The sequence below is a fragment of the Podarcis liolepis genome (assembly GCF_965112155.1).
Source record: "Podarcis liolepis genome assembly, chromosome: 3".
NCBI lineage: Eukaryota > Metazoa > Chordata > Lepidosauria > Squamata > Lacertidae > Podarcis > Podarcis liolepis.
The window spans coordinates 121257449-121277958 of NC_139557.1; the positions used below are offsets into that span (position 1 = coordinate 121257449).

General features: G+C 47.5%; 1 protein-coding gene across 1 annotated transcript in view; it reads right to left on the reverse strand.

Moving 5' to 3' along the window:
* Positions 1 to 20510, reverse strand: part of EXTL3 (exostosin like glycosyltransferase 3) — a 172855-nt gene that overhangs the window by 150274 nt on the left and 2071 nt on the right. The gene's annotated exons all lie outside the window — the stretch shown is intronic.

Consider the following 20510-nt stretch of genomic DNA (forward strand, 5'->3'; position numbering starts at 1 on the left):
AAGCACCTCAACACAGTTTACAAAAAAAAAATCACAGCTGTACATTGAAAACATGAACAGATTAAAATGCTAAAAAAAACCACAAATTAAAATCACCTCAGCTTTCTAAATATCTGGACGGGCTTATCCACACAAGAACGTTTTCAAGCAGATGCGAAAAAGAGTGCAGCGGAAGATACCTAAGCAATATCAAGAGGCAGGGAGTTCCAAAGTGTATAGGCAGTAAAAAAACCCAGCCAATTTCTTGCATTGGGTTTAATTTTACAGCAAACTCCCAAGTTTTTTTTCCTTTTAAAATGTTCTAATTATAAGCACACAGCAACAAAAATACACACAAACACCCTTATATATGCCCTATACGGATTCAGTTCAATTTCATTTCCACAAGCAGAATGGGAAACCCATTTTCTTCCTTGGCAGCATTATCTGACCTTGCCTGCCACCCCCACCCCCCTTCTAAAAGACTTTTATCTGATGGGGAAAGAGAGGGAGAAAATCATGGGGGGAGAGGAGCGGTCTCTACATCACGTTTTCCAGTATTTGCACACCTGCCATCCCAAACAGAATATGTCTTGGATTTTTGCAATATATAAAAAACACACTATTTGAGGGATTAGGCCAAACAGGGTCAGATTCTCCCTTTCCCCCCCCCCAAAAAAAAGGACATGCATAGTCTGGGGGGGCTCCTAAACCCAGTTTTGGCATTTGAGGGTCGGGGAGCCTCAGTGACAGCTTCCCAATAGCTCCCCTTTCACTTCCTCCCAGGCAATCCGTACTGCTAATACTGCCTCCATTTCAGAACGTGACTCTTTCATTAACTGTATAGGATCCGTCATCTTTTACTATTGAGGAAAGCAGAACAAAAGTCACAGCGGAGCAGTTCCGTTCGGAGGTTTGCATCCGTAAGAACTGTTAATGTCCAGGATCTGGAAATCTATGCTCAAAGAGGCGAAGGATGCCTGCTGCTTGGAACAATAAATCTGGAAACTGACTCTGCACAAAGCCTTCGCAAATTTGTGCAATGCGTAATGCCTGTTATCAATAGCTAGAGAGCAGGCCTTTGAACAAACGAATTAAATTGCTTTGCTTTTGCCATCATCCAAATGAAGACACCAATACAATTTAGGTCTGGACATGCCTCGTGGTGCACAGCTTTAGCACGTCAGAAACCAAAGTTACCGAAAGCAGCTTCAAATAAATATGCATTTTAAAAAAACAAAAAACTTTATAGAACACACACAGGTTTGCTGAATTATGTCACGTAGCGCTTGTTTGTTTGCAAAATTCAGAATGAGTGGGTCTTAGGAGTTGGGGCACCTGGGGCCGAATTCAACAAAGCGGTTCTGCAAGCAGAAACCTGTGCAAGGAATAGTGCAATGGGAATTTTCCCGTCCTCCCCCCATAGCCCCCCCAAGTGACTCAAAGCACTCAGGGGAAACCCCCCCCCCAGAACAACACATGGAGTGAAGAAAAGAGAGATTGCTCCTCCAACAAAAGCATTTCCACTTGCTGAACGGCACAATCTCCTCGGTGCTACTCTGAACTCCTCCAGTGAGCAATCATTCCCTTTCAAATATGAGGAGGGCACAAAGGGGTGGCTGCAGTTGGAGGGAAAAGCTTGAAGAGGAAAAGGATTGCCAGGGGGAAACCCCCCACCTTTCTCCAGTCCTCCTGCAGATCGCATTCACACAGCCGCTCTGCATTACTGAGCCATGCATCAGATAAAGGTAAAGGTAAAGGGACCCCTGAACATTAGGTCCGGTTGTGGACAACTCTGGGGTTGCGGCGCTCATCTCGCTTTACTGGCCGAGGGAGCCGGCGTACAGCTTTTGGGTCATGTGGCCAGCATGATTAAGTGGCTTCTGGCGAACCAGAGCAGCGCACGGAAACGCTGTTTCCCTTCCCACCGGAGTGGTACCTATTTATCTACTTGCACTTTGATGTGCTTTTGAATTGCTAGGTTGGCAGGAGCAGGGACTGAGCAACGGGAGCTCATCCCATTGCAGGGATTCGAACCGCTGACCTTCTGATCGGCAAGTCCTAGGCTCTGTGGTTTAACCCACAGCACCACCTGTGTCCCAAGAGCCTAAAGGCCTATAGAGTTCTGCTTCCTTTTTCCTACAGCGGACAACCAGATGCCTATTGCAAAGCCATAAGAAAAACGTGAGTGCAATAATCCCCTCTGCTGCTGTTTCCCAATAAGCTTCCCCCTCTGCATAAAGCATATACCTTGCATATACCTTGACTAGCAGTCAGGGCTGGATTTAGGTTTGATGTGGCCCTAAGCTACTGAAGGTAATAGCACCCTTTATATGTCCAGCTGTCCTTTGTCAACAACAAATTGTCGCTGTTTTTTGTGTTGAATATATGGTAATTTATGAACCCAACAAGTATCTGAAGCCATTTGCACATGTGGCCATGCAATCAGTCCATGCAGAATGTAGGCACCCTATATATAGAAATGAGCAAACCAGTGATATTTTAGGGAGCAGGCTAGCAGGCGGGGCCCATGACTTACATCATAGGAGCCTACACAACACAAAACACTGTTGCTGTATGTAGGTTTTATTTGTTTTTTATCTTATATTTTGGAAATGTACATCCAGGTTTTTTTCCCTTTAAATTTTTTTGGGGCCCCCAAGGGAGTGGGGTCCTAAGCTATAGCTTGTTTAGCTTATACATAAATCTGGCATTGCTAGGAGCCCTCAATATCCTAGCTGGCAGTCCATACCACAACTTGTGGGAACCAGATTTCTAGTATTACAAGAGAGGTGAAAATCTGCTCTATACAGTTTCCCCCCATACCATGCATAATTGTAATGTGCATGAGTTACTCGTGCGTAAACTGCCGCCTTTCTAGGCTTTATTGCCTTGGTTAAACCGTTCTGACTGCACAGCCCATCTCCGCGTGGCTGCCTCATTCGCTAGCAGAATCTGTCTGTGGGCGTTTCTTAAACCTTTTCCAGCATAAAAGCTGTCTGACTCCCAGTCACCGCCTTCTCTCACTGCGCGGGAGTCTTCTGCGCAGGAAGGGCGTGGGTAGTGGAGGACCTGTGCTCTCCTCACTGATGTCCAGAGAAGAATCCCGGAGCTCTCCCTCCGCTTCCCCCATTTGCCCCCCTTTATCCCTGGTGTTGAGCTGATTTCCTTCCTCCTCTACCGAGCTGCTTCTCCCCCTGGTGCTGGGTCCTTCGCCTGCAGAATCTGGGACCCTCCCCTTCACCTCTCGCTCTGATGTCAGTTCCCTGACAATAATGTTATAAACCTCACCCATCTTTCTCTATCCCTTACGCTTCTTCTAAACCAGTGATGGCCAAACTTGGCCCTCCAGCTGTTTTGGGACTACAATTCCCATCATCCCTGACCACTGGTCCTGTTAGCTAGTGATGATGGGAGTTGTAGTCCCAAAACAGCTGGAGGGCCAAGTTTGGCCATCACTGTTCTAAACTAAGAAGCCTCAGACACTATAGTCTGACCTCAGGCAGGGAAGAGAAGGAAGCATCCTACATCAGCCGTTCCCTCTTTTTTCCTTTATCCTGCCACCCAAAAACGATGGAAAAACCTTAGCACTAAAAAAACAACCTACATTGGTAGTGTCTCCATAGCTGTTGCCACGTTTAGATCGGCCCAGAGGAAAAGAGCCTCAAGAACACAAACAGGTCAGACTTCTGTGCCGAATCTGGCAAGCATATTATTAAGCAGCTATTAAAAAGGGGCTTATAGGCGCCTCAGCTCAGGAACAAGAATGGGACACTCTCTCCACTGAAAGTGCCAGGGGGAGCATGAGCAAGAACAGTCGGCAAGTCAAGAGCTAGTTTCCTGTAATGCCCTAAAAACACCACATGGTACATCAGGGTGGCTACAGAACAGAATTTACCACATCCTTTCAAGGTATAATTATGGGAGAATCCTTTCTTCTAACAGAAAAGGGCAGGGGGAAGCTATGTCTGGGTCGACAGGGCAGGCCAGGGAGGCGAAAGAGGGCTAAGGCTGTAAAAAATAATAATCCGAGGCGCAATTATTGCTAATTGAAAACTTCTCCCTTTTCTGGAAATCTGTATAGCCTTGCCAACTTGTCGTCAGACCTTGTGGCATCGTTGCTAAATGCCAAGTCAGTCCGTAGGAAATCCACCCTTTAGCTGCAGGATTTGATCTCAGAGAAGGAGGCAGGCTTGGTCTGCAGAGGAGCTAATCTCTCCCACTTGGCTTTTCCCATAAACCATCGCTTGCCTGGGATTCCTGGTTGCCGACAGCTACAAGGTAAGTCATTAAATATCATTTGTTTGCTTGTTTATTAAAATTAATTACTGCCCTTCATCTGAGGATCGCAGTGGTGGCTTACAGTATGTTGTTGTTTAGTCGTTTAGTCGTGTCCGATTCTTTGTGACCCCCTGGACCAGAGCACACCAGGCACTCCTGTCTTCCACTGCCTCCCGCAGTTTGGTCAAACTCATGCTGGTAGCTCCAAGAACACTGTCCAACCATCTCGTCCTCTGTCATCCCCTTCTCCTTGTGCCCTCCATCTTTCCCAACATCAGGGTCTTTTCCAGGGAGTCTTCTCTTCTCATGAGTGGCCAAAGTCTTGGAGCCTCAGCTTCAGGATCTGTCCTTCCAGTGAGCACTCTGGGCTGATTCCCTTCAGAAGGAATAGGTTTGATCTTCTTGCAGTCCATGGGACTCTCAAGAGTCTCCTCCAGCACCATAATTCAAAAGCATCCATTCTTCGGCCATCAGCCTTCTTTATGGTCCAGCTCTTGCTTCCATACATCACTACTGGGAAAACCATAGCTTTAACTATACGGACCTTTGTTGGCAAGGTGATGTCTCTGCTTTTTAAGATGCTGGCTTACAGTATAGAAACAGAAAAATACATAGTAACAAACATATACGGCTAGGCTCAACCAGAGGACACCTATTAGATTGGCCTTGCAGCAAGAATATTCCTGCAAGGCTCTTTTGAGTGTAATAGTGCTGAAGAGCAAGAGATATGCCCTTCTAAATAAGAAACTAAGGGCAGAATCGCAGCACACACTGAATGCACATGGCTTCCCCCAAAGAATCCTGGGAACTGTAGTTTGTTGTGGATGCTGGGAATTGTAGCTCAATAAGGGGGAACTACAGTTCCCAATAATCTAAGGGGGAAGCACATGTGTACTGAATGTGCTATGAATGTATGGAGTGGATCTGCCCTAGTTGTGAATTTGACCATCATAATAAGAAGTTCAAGAGAGTTGGGAGTGTGTGTGTGTGTTTGTGTGTGGTCTCTGTGCACAAACACACTCTCACACACCTCTATGGGGAGAGATACAAGGCCTTAGCTCTGGACTTTCTAAAACAAGCGTGGGAAGAAGCAGCAAAATTCACTCAAGCGCCCTCCTCTCTCCCCCCCTCCTCTCCCCACCGCACTTGTTTAAAATACCCAAAGCCACATTCAATCCTCTCTTTGTTAGGTGGCACGCTATTCAGGATCAAGAACTGGGGAACCAGCCGCTGCAGAGAGAGAGACAAAAGCGGCATTATAGGTGCACACCTACAGAGAGCAATTGGAAAGTGTACATCAAAGTGCCTTTTCCCAAAGAGACAATTACTGCATTATGTGCAACTTAGGCAAAATGTCATTGAAACGACTGAAGGCGCCCACGCATCTTTTCCCCTTTGAAATATAAACACCCTTGCCCATGGTTTCCCCACCACCACCTTTTTGCCGTTCTTAACGCAACCAACAATGGCAAGCACAACCTTTGAGGAAAGGGCAACAGCTGCAAAAATATTCTATGAGCGTCCTATGTATTATTGCGCAAATATTTAGTCTATCTTTCTTCTTAGACAAGAATGGATAGTGCCACCTGCGTGCTTTCAAGGCAGATGTTTTTTTATCTGCTTGTAAGTTACATAAGAGGAGGCCTACCTGGATCAGACCAAAGGCAGTAGTGGTCCCAGTTACAGCAACTGGCATAATCCTCGCAACAACTCTGCTGTATAGGCTAGGCCGAGAGGCGGCAAGTTTTATAGCTGAGCGGGGCTTTGAACCCCAGTTTCCCAGGTCCTGTGGTCTGGCACTCAAACCACAACACCAAACTGGCTCAGGTGTCATCATACCTCAATTCCACCACATTACAGTGGTGCCCCGCAAGACGAATGCCTCGCAAAATGAAAAACCCGCAAGTCGAAAGGGTTTTCCGTTTTTCGATGCGCTTCGCAAGACGAATTTCCCTATGGGCTTGCTTCGCAAGACGAAAAAGTCTTGCGAGTCTTGCAATTTTTTTCGCTTCCCCCCCTTTTTCTAAGCCGCTAAGCCACCAATAGCCTTTTAGCCGCTAAGCCTTTAATAGCCGCTAAACCGCTAATAGCGCTAATCCGCTAATAGGGTTGCTTCGCAAGACGAAAAAACCGCTAGACGAAGAGACTCGCAGAACGGATTAATTTCATCTTGCGAGGCACCACTGTACTAACACTGGAGTTTTTTGAGGTCTGTACGGGTTGGCTTTTTGGATGAATGCTGAGTTTGCATTTTGTACTAAAGTTGGTTTTTGCTTTTAAATGTGCTTGGGGGTAAGCTACACTGACCTGCTCTGTTTATTATTTTTATTTTGCAAGGCACCAACTGCCACTCATTTGTTTCTTCCTCTCCCCAAAGTCCCCCTGGCCGCCGTTTCCCACGCTATTAATTTAAACGGAATGTCTACCAGGGAAACCAAAGTCGCTTCCCACCCTCCAGATCCCACCTCCTAGCAGATGGCAAAGTTATAAATATCAACGCATTCGTCAGCTAGTGGTACTCAAACCAGGCAGGCCGGAGCACCTTCTGCACAGCTTAAAAATACCACAACGGATTCACAGAACCATAAAATTGCAGAGTTGGGAGGGACCCAAAAGGGCAGCTAATCGAACCTCATGCGATGCAGGAATCACAGCAAGAGAATCTTTGATCGGCAAGCAACGTTTATTTCAACTCTGGCGTTGCACCTCCAAAATGCAGAGCCTGATTTTCTGCAGTGCAGGTGCATCAAGAATTATGGAGCTCCACGCAGACATTTATTTGCTGTGCACAATCCATACCGCTGGAGCATGAAAGGCTGGGCTTATGGGTGCCCGGGACATATATTCAAGCGCATGAACGGGACATGAACGGCACAAATTAAGTAGATCTGTGGGAGGTTCAGTACAGATGAGAGAAACTAGGAGGCGATGAAGCTGGCCTCAAACCACCCAGTCTCCTGGGTAATCTCCTGGGCATCCAACACTCAGGCAGACTAGGCCCTAGGGCAGCCTTTGCCAAGCTGGTGTGCTCCAGGCATTTTGGACTACAGTTCCCAGCAGCCTCAGCCAGCTGGCCATGGAGGGTACCTGGTCGGCCGCCATAGGGAAAAGATGCCCCCTGGGCTGCATTTCTAACCTGAAGCAAATCAGCTGACTCGCCAAGGCCACTGGGGTTCTACAAGGCCCAGTAAATCCTTTGCAGCCAAGCCAGCTAGTTAGTCGGAGCGTTCTGCCTGATATTTTGTCAAAAAACAAAGCATCCTTGCCCTGCCTTTCTGCCAAACGAGGTTCCCGGATGGGTTTACAAGGTCCAAAAATAAGACAGTCCTTGCCCTCAGGTTTGCAATCTATAAAATACATGTGACAAAAGTGAAATACCATGGTACCCCTGGTTGTGAACGGGATCCGTTCCGGAGGCCCGCTGGCAACATGAAAAGAACGCAACCTGCAGCGGCGCATCTGCGCATGTGCGGGTTGTGATTTTGCGCATCTGCGCATGTGCAAGCAGCGAAACCCGGAAGTAACCCTATCCAGTTCGCTGCGGGATGCAAGCTGAAAAAATGTTACATGAAGCAAACATAACATGAGGTATGGCTGTATACTTGGAGTCAAGTGTGAATTTCATGCTCTTTATTCAGCCCATAGTAGCAATGAATGAAACTTTCCCCAAAACGTCTAGCTATATATACATTATATACACAATGGGCCCCGTGTGATTGACTAATTCTGGGAGGCTACTCCTGTAGGCCAATCAGGTTGTGGATTCACTTCCTCCAGAAGCATGATTGGCTGCTCCTGCAGGCCAATCAGGTCACTGATTCACTTCCACCTGGAGCTGGATTGGGTGCTCCTGCGAACCAATCAGACTGCTGCATTCTGGATCTTATTATTCTAGGATTCAGCTCAGTACATAAGAAGGAAAGGTGATGGGGTGGGGAAGCAGCTCGTTCATCAGTTCAAGGAGGGCGATGATGCAAGAACATCTGCATAGTTTGCTGCTTTCCTCTGCCTTTTCCAAAATTCGGCAGATGACACAATTAAGGTAGCAGTGAAACAGAGCTGAAATATTTCTCCAGCAGGGCAAAATTTCTAATGTTCTGGTTGTTGCTGCTGCTGCTGCTTTTCCTGGCACCGCTATTCTCTCCTTCTGGGCTCTGCTTCCATCTTCCCCTGCAGCCCCATTAATCACAACTGTCAGAGAAGCGAAAGGAAACGTGCCCACCAAAATGTTTTCAGGATTCTCCCCTCTTTGGGCGCACAGATAAATTTCTCAACTGCCCTGGAATAAGCTGCAACCCTGTGTGCAGTCAACCTTCTTGAATCCCACCGATTTCAAATTAGCCACAACCTCTCTGCTTCGGAGTACAGAAGTCTCTGCTGACATCTAAACCTGCCTTATAGTCAGTCAAACCATTTGTCCAGGGTGGGGAACCAGTGGAACAGCAGAGCATAGAATTGTAGCATTGGAAGGGATCCCCAAGGGTCATCTAGTCCAACCCCCTGCAATGCAGGAATCTCGGCTAAAGCATCCCTGACAGAGGGCCACCCAACCTCTGCTTAAAAACCTCCAGGGAAGGAGAGTTCACCACCTCCCAAGGGAGGCCGTTCTACTATCCAGCAGCTCTTACTGTCAGAAAGTTCTTCCTGACGTTTAGTTGGAATCGCCTTTCTTGTAATTTGAATCCATTGCTTCAGGTCCTCCGCTCCGCAGCAGCAGAAAAAAATGTTGTGGGACTACAACTCTTGACATCACTGGTTGTGTTGGCTAGGGTGGATGGGAAAGGACTTATTCGTGCACTGTTAAACTGCGGAACTCACTCCCACAAGACGCAGCAATGGCCACCGACATGGATGGCTTCAAAAGAGGATTGGACAAATTTGTGGAAGACAAGGCTGCCAATAGCTAATAGCTATGATGGCTATATTGGAACGCGGGTGGCGCTGTGGTCTAAACCACTGAGCCTAGGGCTTGCTGATCAGAAGGTCGGTGGTTCGAATCCCCGCAATGACGGGGTGAGCTCCCATTGCTCGGTCCCTGCTCCTGCCAACCTAGCAGTTCGAAAGCACGTCAAAGTGCAAGTAGATAAATAGGTACCACTCCAGCGGGAAGGTAAACGGCGTTTCCATGTGCTGCTCTGGTTCGCCAGAAGCGGCTTAGTCGTGCTGGCCACAGGACCCGGAAGGTGTACGCCAGGGCCCTCAGCCAATAAAGCGAGATGAGCGCCACAACCCCAGAGTCGGTCACGACTGGACCTAATGGTACCTTTACCTTTATGATGGCTATACAGTGGTACCTTGGTTTACGAACTTAATCCGTTCCGGAAGTCCGTTCTTAAACCAAAGCATTCTTAATGCTTTCCATAGCAGCGGGGGACTCAACTTAGAAATGGAAGACACTCAACAGGAAGCGAAACATGTTCTGCTTCCAAGGCAATGTTCACAATCCAAAACACCTACTTCCAGGTTTGCAGCATTCTTAATCCAAGTTGTTCATAAACTAAGCTGTTCTTAAACCAAGGTACCACTGTAGTTCGCCTCCACCGTTAGAGGCAGGATATGACCCTGAATGCCAGTTGCTGGAAAATAAAGGAGAGAAGAGTGCTGTAAAAAAATATCTAGGAGTGCTAGCACCAGGCTGAGGAATGGTTCTCTACTATATAGAGTTTTCATTATCCCCAGTATCAATAGAACAATATCATCACCATTCAAACTGAAGTTGATTCTATTGGAATTAGGTATGAGGTATGTATCTTTCATTGGACAGCCTGTGAAGTTCAGATCCAAGGCCATCTTTCTTTGATCCGTCTTTTTCCTTTGTTTCCAAATTTTTACATTTGGTTTTTCTTACGAGAGAGGACGCTCGAACAGCCTTCTCGTAATCTGGAGCGATGGAGAACTCTCAATCTGTTTTACGGCATCGTAAAAAGAAATGCCAGTGGGATCATTTAAGGCCCATGCAAGTGAAAATGTTTATCATCGGGAAGGAGCCAAGACGTAAAATTGGATTTTACTTGGTGTGCTCCACGACGGAACATCAATAAAAAGGGAATCCCATAAAACTAATAAGAGATCTTGCTTATTGGGCCGGTCAGCATATAAAAATACTCTTGGCTAAACCTCTCGGGGAGTAAATTACTGTAACTCTATAATTAGTAGAACAACAGCATAAGACCGTGGCTAGCCCTATAGAAGCGGGTGCAGAACCAGTGACTACTCGAGATGTTATTGGACTCCCAGCAGCCTCAAAAGCCAGAGATGGTAGGATCCTGTTCATCTGGAGAGCCACAGGTTCCCTTCGGTCAGCCCTAAGAAGCAACACAGTTAACCGAACAAACAAGTCAGGATCCGTCATAAAATACATTTCAAGCAACAACTTTGGGCTAGGTATATTAGCACGCTGCGAAAACACCATGCTACCCGCCCACATATAAAAGTGAAAGCAGTGCCAAAACTGGAAGTTTAGGGCACAGATTTCTGCCTGTTAGGCAGAGACTCCACCTTGCATCAAAAGGAATCGCCAGGAAGGCGTTTTTTAAAAGCGCTACAACATGGGTAGGCAAACTAAGGCCCGGGGGCCAGATCCAGCTCAATTGCCTTCTGAATCCAGCCCGTGGACGGTCCACTAATCAGTGTGCTTCTACATGAGTAGAATGTCTCCTTTTATTTAAAATGCATCTCTGGGTTATTTGCGGGGCCTGCCTGGTGTTTTTACATGAGTAAAATGTGTGCTTTTATTTAAAATGCATCTCTGGGTTATTTGTGGGGCATAGGAATCCATTCATTTCCCACCCAGAATATAGTCCGGCCCCCTACAAGGTCTGAGGGACAGTGGACCGGCCCCCTGCTAAAAAAGTTTGCTGACCCCTGTGCTACAAGGATCAAGGTGCTGGGATCGCAGAATACCCAAGTGCTGTTTGAGGACAGAGTAAAATAAGGAGAGAGAGATCGAAGGAGAGGTAGCCACTTGTTTCTCCTTACGGTGACTGGCAAGCCAGGACCGTCACTCATCGCCAGTAAGCTGTGTGTGATAAACACACACACACAAAATTATATCCTTTAACTACAGGGCAGGGAAGCCCAGAGACTGAACGCCAAAGGCCCAAAGAATCATTTGCATTCCACTCTTTTTCCCGTTTTCCCAAACCACAACCATGGCGAGGAGGGAGAATTCTCAGTGGCTAAACAACAGGGATCGTTGATGGCTGAATGACCTGGCAATGGAATACAAAAGTTCGTCAAATTACGCACAGACAAACAGACACACACACACACACACACACACACACACACACACACACGGAGTGGGAGGAGAGAAAGAGATGTCATTCCATATACCGTATTTTTTGCACCATAACACTCACTTTTTTCCTCCTAGAAAGTAAGGGGAAATGTCTGTGCGTGTTATGGAGCGAATGCCTGCAGGTGGCGGGGGGGGGGGATCTGCTGCAGTCGTGAGCAGAGGATCCAATGTTCCCCTTCCTTCCCTCCTCCGTGGTTACAAAGCATGGATCCACATGGATCCTCAGGATTTTTGTATTGGGCTACTCCAAACTCACTGTCAGATCACATGTCTGTGGCCACAGCATGAACCACAAAAATCATATATCCACTATTTCATGTAGAATATTTTTTTTCTTGTTTTCCTCCTCTAAAAACTACGTGCGTGTTATGGTCAGGTGCGTGTTATAGAGCGAAAAATACAGTACCTGGTGTTATTTGCTCAGCTGGGCACCCTAAACTTCTTCATTGCCACTGCAATACCACTGGTCAATCTATCTTAGCATTGCCTACACACTAACACCCGTGGGTCCCCCAGTTTCAGACTTAGGCTGCATGCAAAACAATATAAGGAAAGTGAAATATACTCAGAGTCGAGAGTGGATTTCATGCTCTTTATTCAGCTCATAGTGGTGAGGAGGAATGGAAGTTCCCCCAGAATGCCTGCTTTATATACATTATTTACACAATGGGCCCCACGTGATTGGCTAATTCCGGGATTTTCCTGTAGGCCAATCAGGTTGCAGATTCACTTCCAACTGGAGCTGGATTGGGTGGCTCCTGTGGACCAATCAGACTGCTGCATTCTGAATCCTATTGTTCTAGGACCAATCAGACTGCTGCATTTTGGATCCTATTCAACTCAGTACATAGCACCAAGCCTCCTGGATCAGGCCAAAAGGGCCCCATCTAGTCCAGAATCTTGTTCACACAATGCCCAACCAGGTACCTATTATGGGAAACCTGAAAGCTGGATTCTGGACCAAGCCAGGGTTCAAAATTGGCCAGGCACATTTTGCACCCAGCTATCGGACACTTGTAACCGAGTGATTGGCCCCTGACATCTCCATCTGGCGATGCATGCTGGGAGATCCTTGGCTCTCGACTGCTTTCACACACTAGCAAACACATCCTATAGAATTCTATCCGTGATATTTTATCTGCACAATCGGAATGAATTTCAAGAACCAAGAAGTTGTTATTGAAAAGAGCTGCCTGGCCCCAAAACGGCGACGAGGTGTTCAGTTTCGGCGACCGTAACCCTGGTTGAAGGAGCCATTTGGCGCCTAGTTTATATATCTGAGTTTCTAAGACTGCCAAGAGCGCCGCTCTCCCCTCCTGTGGTTTCCAGCAACTGGTGATGATGATGATGATGATAATTTATTTATACCCCGCCCATCCGGCTGAGTTTCCCCAGCCACTCTGGCTCCCAACAGAAGATTAAAAACACGATAAAACATCAAACATTAAAAACTTCCCTAAGCAGGGCTGCCTTCAGATGTCTTTTAAAGATAAGATAGCTGCTTATTTCCTTCACATCTGAAGGGAGGGCGTTCCACAGGGTGGGCGCCACCACCGAGAAGGCCCTCTGCCTGGTTCCCTGTAACTTCACTTCTCGCAGTGAGGGAACCGCCAGAAGGCCCTCAGCGCTGGATCTCAGTGTCCGGGCTGGATGATGGGGGTGGAGACGCTCCTTCACGTATACAGGACCGAGGCTATTTAGGGCTTTAAAGGTTAGCACCAACACTGGTACAGTGGTACCTCAGGTTAAGTACTTAATTTATTCCGGAGGTCAGTTCTTAACCTGAAACTGTTCTTAACCTGAAGCACCACTTTAGCTAATGGGGCCTCCTGCTGCCGCCACGCCGCCGGAGCACGATTTCTGTTCTCATCCTGAAGCAAAGTTCTTAACCTGAAGCACTATTTCTGGGTTAGCGGAGTCTGTAACCTGAAGCGTATGTAACCTGAAGCGTATGTAACCTGAAGTGTATGTAACAGGTACAGGTACCACTGTATTCAGAAGCACTGCTGACTTGAACCATAGAGGCAGAGCAAAGCAATGCTGATCAATGAAAAAAAAAATTATAGACCAGCTCTATGGGTACCACAGTTATCCCCCCCTCCCAACCCCAATTCCAAGAGGATGTTGGAGGGTTTCCAGATCCAAGGCCTCTCCAAACATGCCCTTGATATGTCTCCTTTTCTCCATTATCTAACCACAAACGACAGGTGAAGGGAAAATGCAATATTTCTGCAGCAATGAGGTATGTCCGTGGGTGGCTGCATTCTTCCTCTCCCCAGGGATAAATAGATCTGCAAAAATATCTCAAGATCTCCTCCAGGTGACCACAGGTTGGTCCCTTTCAATTTACCTGGAGCTGCAGTGGCTCAGTCCAGCTTCCTCCAAGCTGCAAAGGCGATGCGTTATATCTCTGTTGCTCCAAGAGTGGGGTGTTTGGCAGGAGTTGCTGTATATATTGCTCATTATTAGTTTTAATTTTATATATATATTGTACTTTTAATAGCATGCTCTTAGGTAAGCCACCCCGGGGAATATTTATTGATGGGCAGCTCTATAAATCAAAATTCGAATAAATAAATAACGCCTTTGCCAGAGTCTCTGGAGAGCTTCTGTTTAAGAGTAGAGATGGCACCGAACCATCTGGGCTGAATCCCTCCGGGCTCCATGTAAGGCTGTTTCATACATCTCCTGGCACCACACGTGAATTAAGTTTAGCCGTCCCACTGGCTGTCCACTTCCAGGGAAGCGTAAGAAATCATTCTGCGTGGTTTATGTTCGCAGCAAGAGAAAACAGGATTATTTTTCTTCGCTGCAGCCAGGCCTTGCAGGAAGCTGAACCAGAAATTTATAGAAGGACCATCAAACAACATCTCTCAACCCCACAAAGCTCATGGAGTGGCTAGAATAGGACTTGGTAAGCTGGTCCCTTCCTGGGATATAGCTGAGTCGGTAGAACATGGGACTATGAATTTCAGGGTTGTGAGTTCGAGTCTCACCTTGGACGAAAGATTGCTGCATTGCCAGGGGGTTGTACTTGATGACCTTCATGGTACCTTCCAACTTTGATTCTAGGTTTTGGACCTCAACTCCCATCAGCCTCAGCTAGCATAGTCAGCAAGCACCATATCTGTTTATCCTGGGTTAGGGTATCAGCCCAGATGGTTCGGTGCCATCTCTACTCTTAAACAGAAGAGAGCCAGTGTGGTGTAGTGGTTAAGAGTGGTGGACTCATAATCTGGGGAACCGGGTTCGCTTCCCCGCTCCTCCACCTGCAGCTGCTGGGTGACCTTGGGCCAGTCACACTTCTCTGAAGTCTCTCAGCCCCACTCATCTCACAGAGTGTTTGTTGTGGGGGAGGAAGGGAAAGGAGATTGTTAGCCGCTTTGAGACTCCTGAAGGGGAGTGAAAGGCGGGATATCAAATCCAAACTCTTCTTCTTCTTCTTCTTCTTCTATTTGACTAGGAACTGGAGGTCCGGTGTCCTGACTCCCACTCACAGACTTGGGACTCACACCTCACTTGTTTTGCTTGAAAGTTTTACTCCCAAATTCACTACAGCACCCAAAACCCAAACAGGGTTAGAGGTTAGAAAGTCAGGAAGCAGGAGAGAGTGCTCAAGTTTTTATATTGCAAACCGCCCAAAGAGTGGTATAGAAATTTAATAAATAGTAATAATAATAAAATACATTGATCCCACTATGGAACTCACTCCCATGGGAAGCAGGCCACCAATCTAGACGGCTTTAAAAGACGATTAAGCAAATCCACCGAGGAGAGGGCTGTCATGGCTACTAGCCAAGGCGGTGAAGGTCCTGTGTGAGTGTCTGGAGATGGTTGGAGGATGGATGGCGGCTAATGGATTGAGGTTGAATCCTGACAAGACAGAAGTACTGTTTTGGGGGGACAGGGAGTGGATGGGTGTGGAGGACTCCCTTGTCCTGAATGGGGTAACTGTGCCCTTGAAGGACCAGGTGCGCAGCCTGGGAGTCATTTTGGACTCACAGCTGTCCATGGAGGTGCAAGTCAATTCTGTGTCCAGGGCAGCTGTCTCCCAGCTCCATCTGGTATGCAGGCTGAGACCCTACCTGCCTGCAGACTGTCTCGCCAGAGTGGTGCATGCTCTGGTTATCTCTCGCTTGGACTACTGCAATGCGCTCTACGTGGGGCTACCTTTGAAGGTGACCCAGAAACTACAACTAATCCAGAATGCGGCAGCTGGACTGGTGACTGGGAGCGGCCACCGAGACCACATAACACCGGTCCAGAAAGACCTACATTGGCTCCCCGTACTTTTCCGAGCACAACTGAAAGTGTTGGTGCTGACCTTTAAAGCCCTAAACGGCCTCAGTCCTTTATCCCTGAAGGAGCGTCTCCACCCCCATCGTTCTGCCCGGACACTGAATTCCAGCTCCAAGGGCCTTCTGGCGGTTCCCTTGCTGTGAGAAGCAAACTACAGGGAACCAGGCAGAGGGCCTTCTCAGTGGCGGCACCCGCCCTGTGGAACGCCCTCCCATGAGATGTCAAAGAGATAAACAACTACATTTAGAAGACATCTGAAGGCAGGGAAGTTTTTAATGTGTGACATTTTGATGTATTTTTAATCTTTGTTGAAGCCGCCCAGAGTGGCTGGATTTTCCCCTAAATTGATTTTAGAACTTTGAATTTATTGTTATTCACACTTTTATACTGTATTTTATGCTGTTTTTTGTTTTATCACAGTTAAGTGTTTTATATTTGTTGTTAGCCGCCCTGAGCCCGGTTTTCTGAACCGGGAAGGGTGGGGTATAAATTATTATTTTTTTAAAAAAGGCAGCAAGAGGAATCATTTCAGGACTATATTACAGACAAAACGGGGTTGAAATGGCAGTGGAGCAGATAACAGGGTGAAGTTTCCAGAGGAGCGAAGGAAAACAGAAGGAACTATGTGCCGAGGGGAACAGGTAGGCAAGGCATCCAGAGACAAGGCAAGAGGAAGCACATTCTACTGAGGTCGAGAGTAACCCCATCCAGAGACAAAAATAAATAATTCCGGGAACAGGAATGTTTGCATTTGTACAAGGCTCCGGCAGCCCTGGGCAGACGAGAGGCAAGGGTGTGTTTGTATTAACTTTGGCCTGGTTTTCCCGTCCCAATGTACTCTCCCGGCTCTATTCGTTAGAGATATTCTACAAAATCATTTCTCAGCCTTTCCAGAGCCAGGAGGGCACGAGGGGCTCCTCTGTTAGTTATCTCAATAAACCAAACTTTTCGACTGTTCAGCATCTCTGAACCTGTGCCTGTAGGCGTGCGATACACTCAACCATTAAGCCATCTAGGTTAGAGGTCATCACTAAGTATCAAATGTGGTGACAGTAATAATAATACAACAAAACAACAACAACACCGTTGTGGCGGCACGAGGTGGCCGTTCTGTGATTGGACTTACGCTAGTTGTTGAGCGGTTCATTTATCCAGTAGGTATAACATTTATTGCAGATGTCACTTGTTAAGATGGGATGCGGGTGGCGCTGTGGGTTAAACCACAGAGCCTAGGACTTGCCGATCAGAAGGTTGGTGGTTCGAATCCCCGCAACGGGGTGAACTCCCATTGCTCGGTCCCTGCTCCTGCCAACCTAGCAGTTCGAAAGCACGTCAAAGTGCAAGTAGATAAATAGGTACCGCTACGGCGGGAATGTAAACAGCATTTCCGTGTGCTGCTCTGGTTTGCCATAAGCGGCTTAGTCCTGCTGGCCACATGACCCAGAAGCTGTACGCCGGCTCCCTCGGCCAATAAAGCGAGATGAGCACCGCAACCCCAGAGTTGGTCATGACTGGACCTAATGGTCAGGGGTCCCTTTACCTGTTTAACTTGTTAAGATAGAGTTGCACATTTATCCACTCCATGTTTACAGTATCGCCAGGCTTTGTCTTGCACAGGGCACCTTAGTATGTTTGTTGTTTGAATGGTTACAAGTCTATCTCTATTCTAGCTATTATTCTAGTAAATTTGGTTTTATACTTATAAGCCAGTTTGTGGTGTTGTTGTTTTGTTGTAGTGGTCATCACTAATTCCTGTGGGAATGAGTTTCACAATCTAACAATCCCATATTCCTGATCCATGTATAGTCTGGCTTCCCTGTGGCAGCATTCGCACATAATCTTAAACCATAGTTCAACATTGCCAGGAAAAGCTGCAGTGAGCCTCGGATTTGTATAGAGCCTCGCCCTTCTTCCCAGGAGGCCAGCATTAAGGATTTGGAATAAGGTTACCAGATTTTTTTCAATAAATCCGGGGACATTTTTCAACTTCAATGGATTTTGTATGGGGACTGATGTATAAATCTGGGAAACGGGGACATCAGGTAACCTTAATTTGGAAGCCTTTGCTTCCTTTCCAACAGTTTGACGTGGCATCAAAACCTTGTCAAAACCGGGTAGCCTTAACTATTGTCAGGGGAAATTACTCAACTTCAAACCAGAGTTTAAAAAGCTAGTTTTGTTTTCAGTAAACTTGAAGGTCAGCCATAGCTTAGGGTTGAGATGTCATAGTTAACCTCCAATTTGCAGTGGTAGAGGAGAGGGGGAAGGAAGATTGTGCAGGTTCAAGATTTCCTGCAGCTCACCCTTGCAAGGCTAAACTGTGGCTTGACATTATGAGGAAACCGAGGCACAGTGTGTTGCTGGGATTTGAGGCTGCATTATTCAGCATGCAGTATCCACTGCTTCCTCCACAGGTTGTCATCACTTCTGAGCGAAGCTTGCAGGTAATCGGATGAGGTACCCAGCAGGCCACTAATTGACTGGCGGATTTCTCTGTTTCCCTTCCAATCTTCCAAGCAGTTTAGCAAACACAAGCCAAGCACATTCCATTTCTTTCAATACAGTCATACCTCGGGTTGAAGTAGCTTCGGGTTGAGCATTTTCGGGTTGCGCTCCGCGGCGACCCGGAAGTAACGGAATGTGTTACTTCTGGGTTTCACCACTCGTGCATGTGCAGACGCTCAACATGACTTCACGCGCATGTGCGGAAGCAGCAAATTGTGACACGCGCAGACGCGGTTTGTGTTTGCTTCAGGATGCGAACGGGGCTCCGGAACGGATCCCATTTGCATCCAGAGGTACTACTGTATTTAAACAAATAAAGCACGACTAAACATCAGGAATAACTTTCTAAGAGCTGTTGGAGGGCCATCTGACATGGATGCTTTAGCCGAGATTCCTGCATTGCAGGGGTTTGGACTAGATGACCCTTGGGGTCCCTTCCAACTCTACAGTTCTACGATGCTATGATAACGCAGTCCTGCCAACCTAGCAGTTCGAAAGCACGTCAAAGTGCAAGTAGATAAATAGGTACCGCTCCGGCGGGAAGGTAAACGGTGTTTCCGTGCACTGCTCTGGTTAGCCAGAAGCGGCTTAGTCCTGCTGGCCACATGACCCAGAAGCTGTACGCCGGCTCCCTCGGTCAGTGAAGCGAGATGAGCGCCACAACCCCAGAGTGAGCCACAACTGGACTTAACGGCCAGGGGTCCCTTTACCTTTATGATAACACAGAGTAGCATTAAAAATACAACAAAATATACCCCCAGCGACATCTCTGCAGAAACAAGCAGGTTTTATTCAAATGCGTCTCAAGAAAAAGACTGGAGGGGGTGGGTTGAGGAAAACTTGATTCAAAAGTTTGGTTCATGACTCTCGGTCGAGGAAGGAATAAGGGACGTTGGTATTCCATCTAAAAACACACCTACCTGGGAGCTAGCTCCCTTCACCATGCTTTCCTTGAGCACCACTATACACTTGGACATCTGTAGGAAGGGCCGGTCCACCCATGAGGCAAGGCGAGGTGACCGCTTCGGGCGGCAGGATCTGCAGGGGCAGGAGATACGACCTCCAAGGAATGCGTCACCAGCTGCCGTACGGTCCTTAGAGGCTGGGTCTGCCGCCTCCTTGGCAGTCCTTCTAGGCCTCCTCCCTAACATCCTCTTGGTGAACAGGAGACACCGCCAATGGTCTCCTTCCACCTCGCTCTACTAACTCCAGAAACCCAAGACCACGTGGAGGAGGCTCCTCCCCACGCCAGCATCGCCCAGTCCAAAAGCCAAGGCCATCCTGATGGGGACACAGAGCGGTAGAGGTGCGCCTGCTGCCCGCCAGGTGTCCTGCACTACAACTCCCAGCAGCCATTACAGCCGTTAGTCAAGGGCAGGCTTCCTCAAACTTGGCTTTCCAGATGTTTTGAGACTACAGTTCCCATCATCCCTGACCACTGGTCCTGCTAGCTAGGGATCATGGGAGTTGTAGGCCAAAAACATCTGGAGGGCAGAGTTTGAGGAAGCCGGGTCAAGGGTAATGGGAGTTGTGCTCCAACAACATCTGGAGACCTCCAGGTTGAGCAAGGCTGATCTGAATAATCCTAGAGCAGTTATAAGGAGGAAAATCAGAGAAGCCCATGGGTGGTGATTCTTTATTAGATTTGTATACCGCCCCCTCACCCAGGGTGATCCACAACATAACAACACAAAACGACAACTCACACAATATATAATAAAAACAAACCAAAGACATCCCTGTCCCACAAACATTTAAAAGGTCACTTCTAGTTCCTTTCCGAAGCACCAAGAAATTGATGATCAACAATTTCAGTATACCTTCAGTATACCTGAAGGAGCGTCTCCACCCCCATCATTCTGCCCGGACGCTGAGGTCCAGCGCCGAGGGCCTTCTGGCGGTTCCCTCATTGAGAGAAGCAAAGCTACAGGGAACCAGGCAGAGGGGCTTCTCGGTAGTGGCGCCCACCCTGTGGAACGCCCTTCCATCAGATGTCAAAGCGATAAACAACTACCTGACATTCAGAAGACATCTTAAGGCAGCCCTGTTCAGGGAAGTTTTTAACCTGTGATTTTACTGTATTTTTGGATTTATGGAAGCCGCCCAGAGTGGCTGGGGAGGCCCAGCCAGATGGGCGGGGTATAAA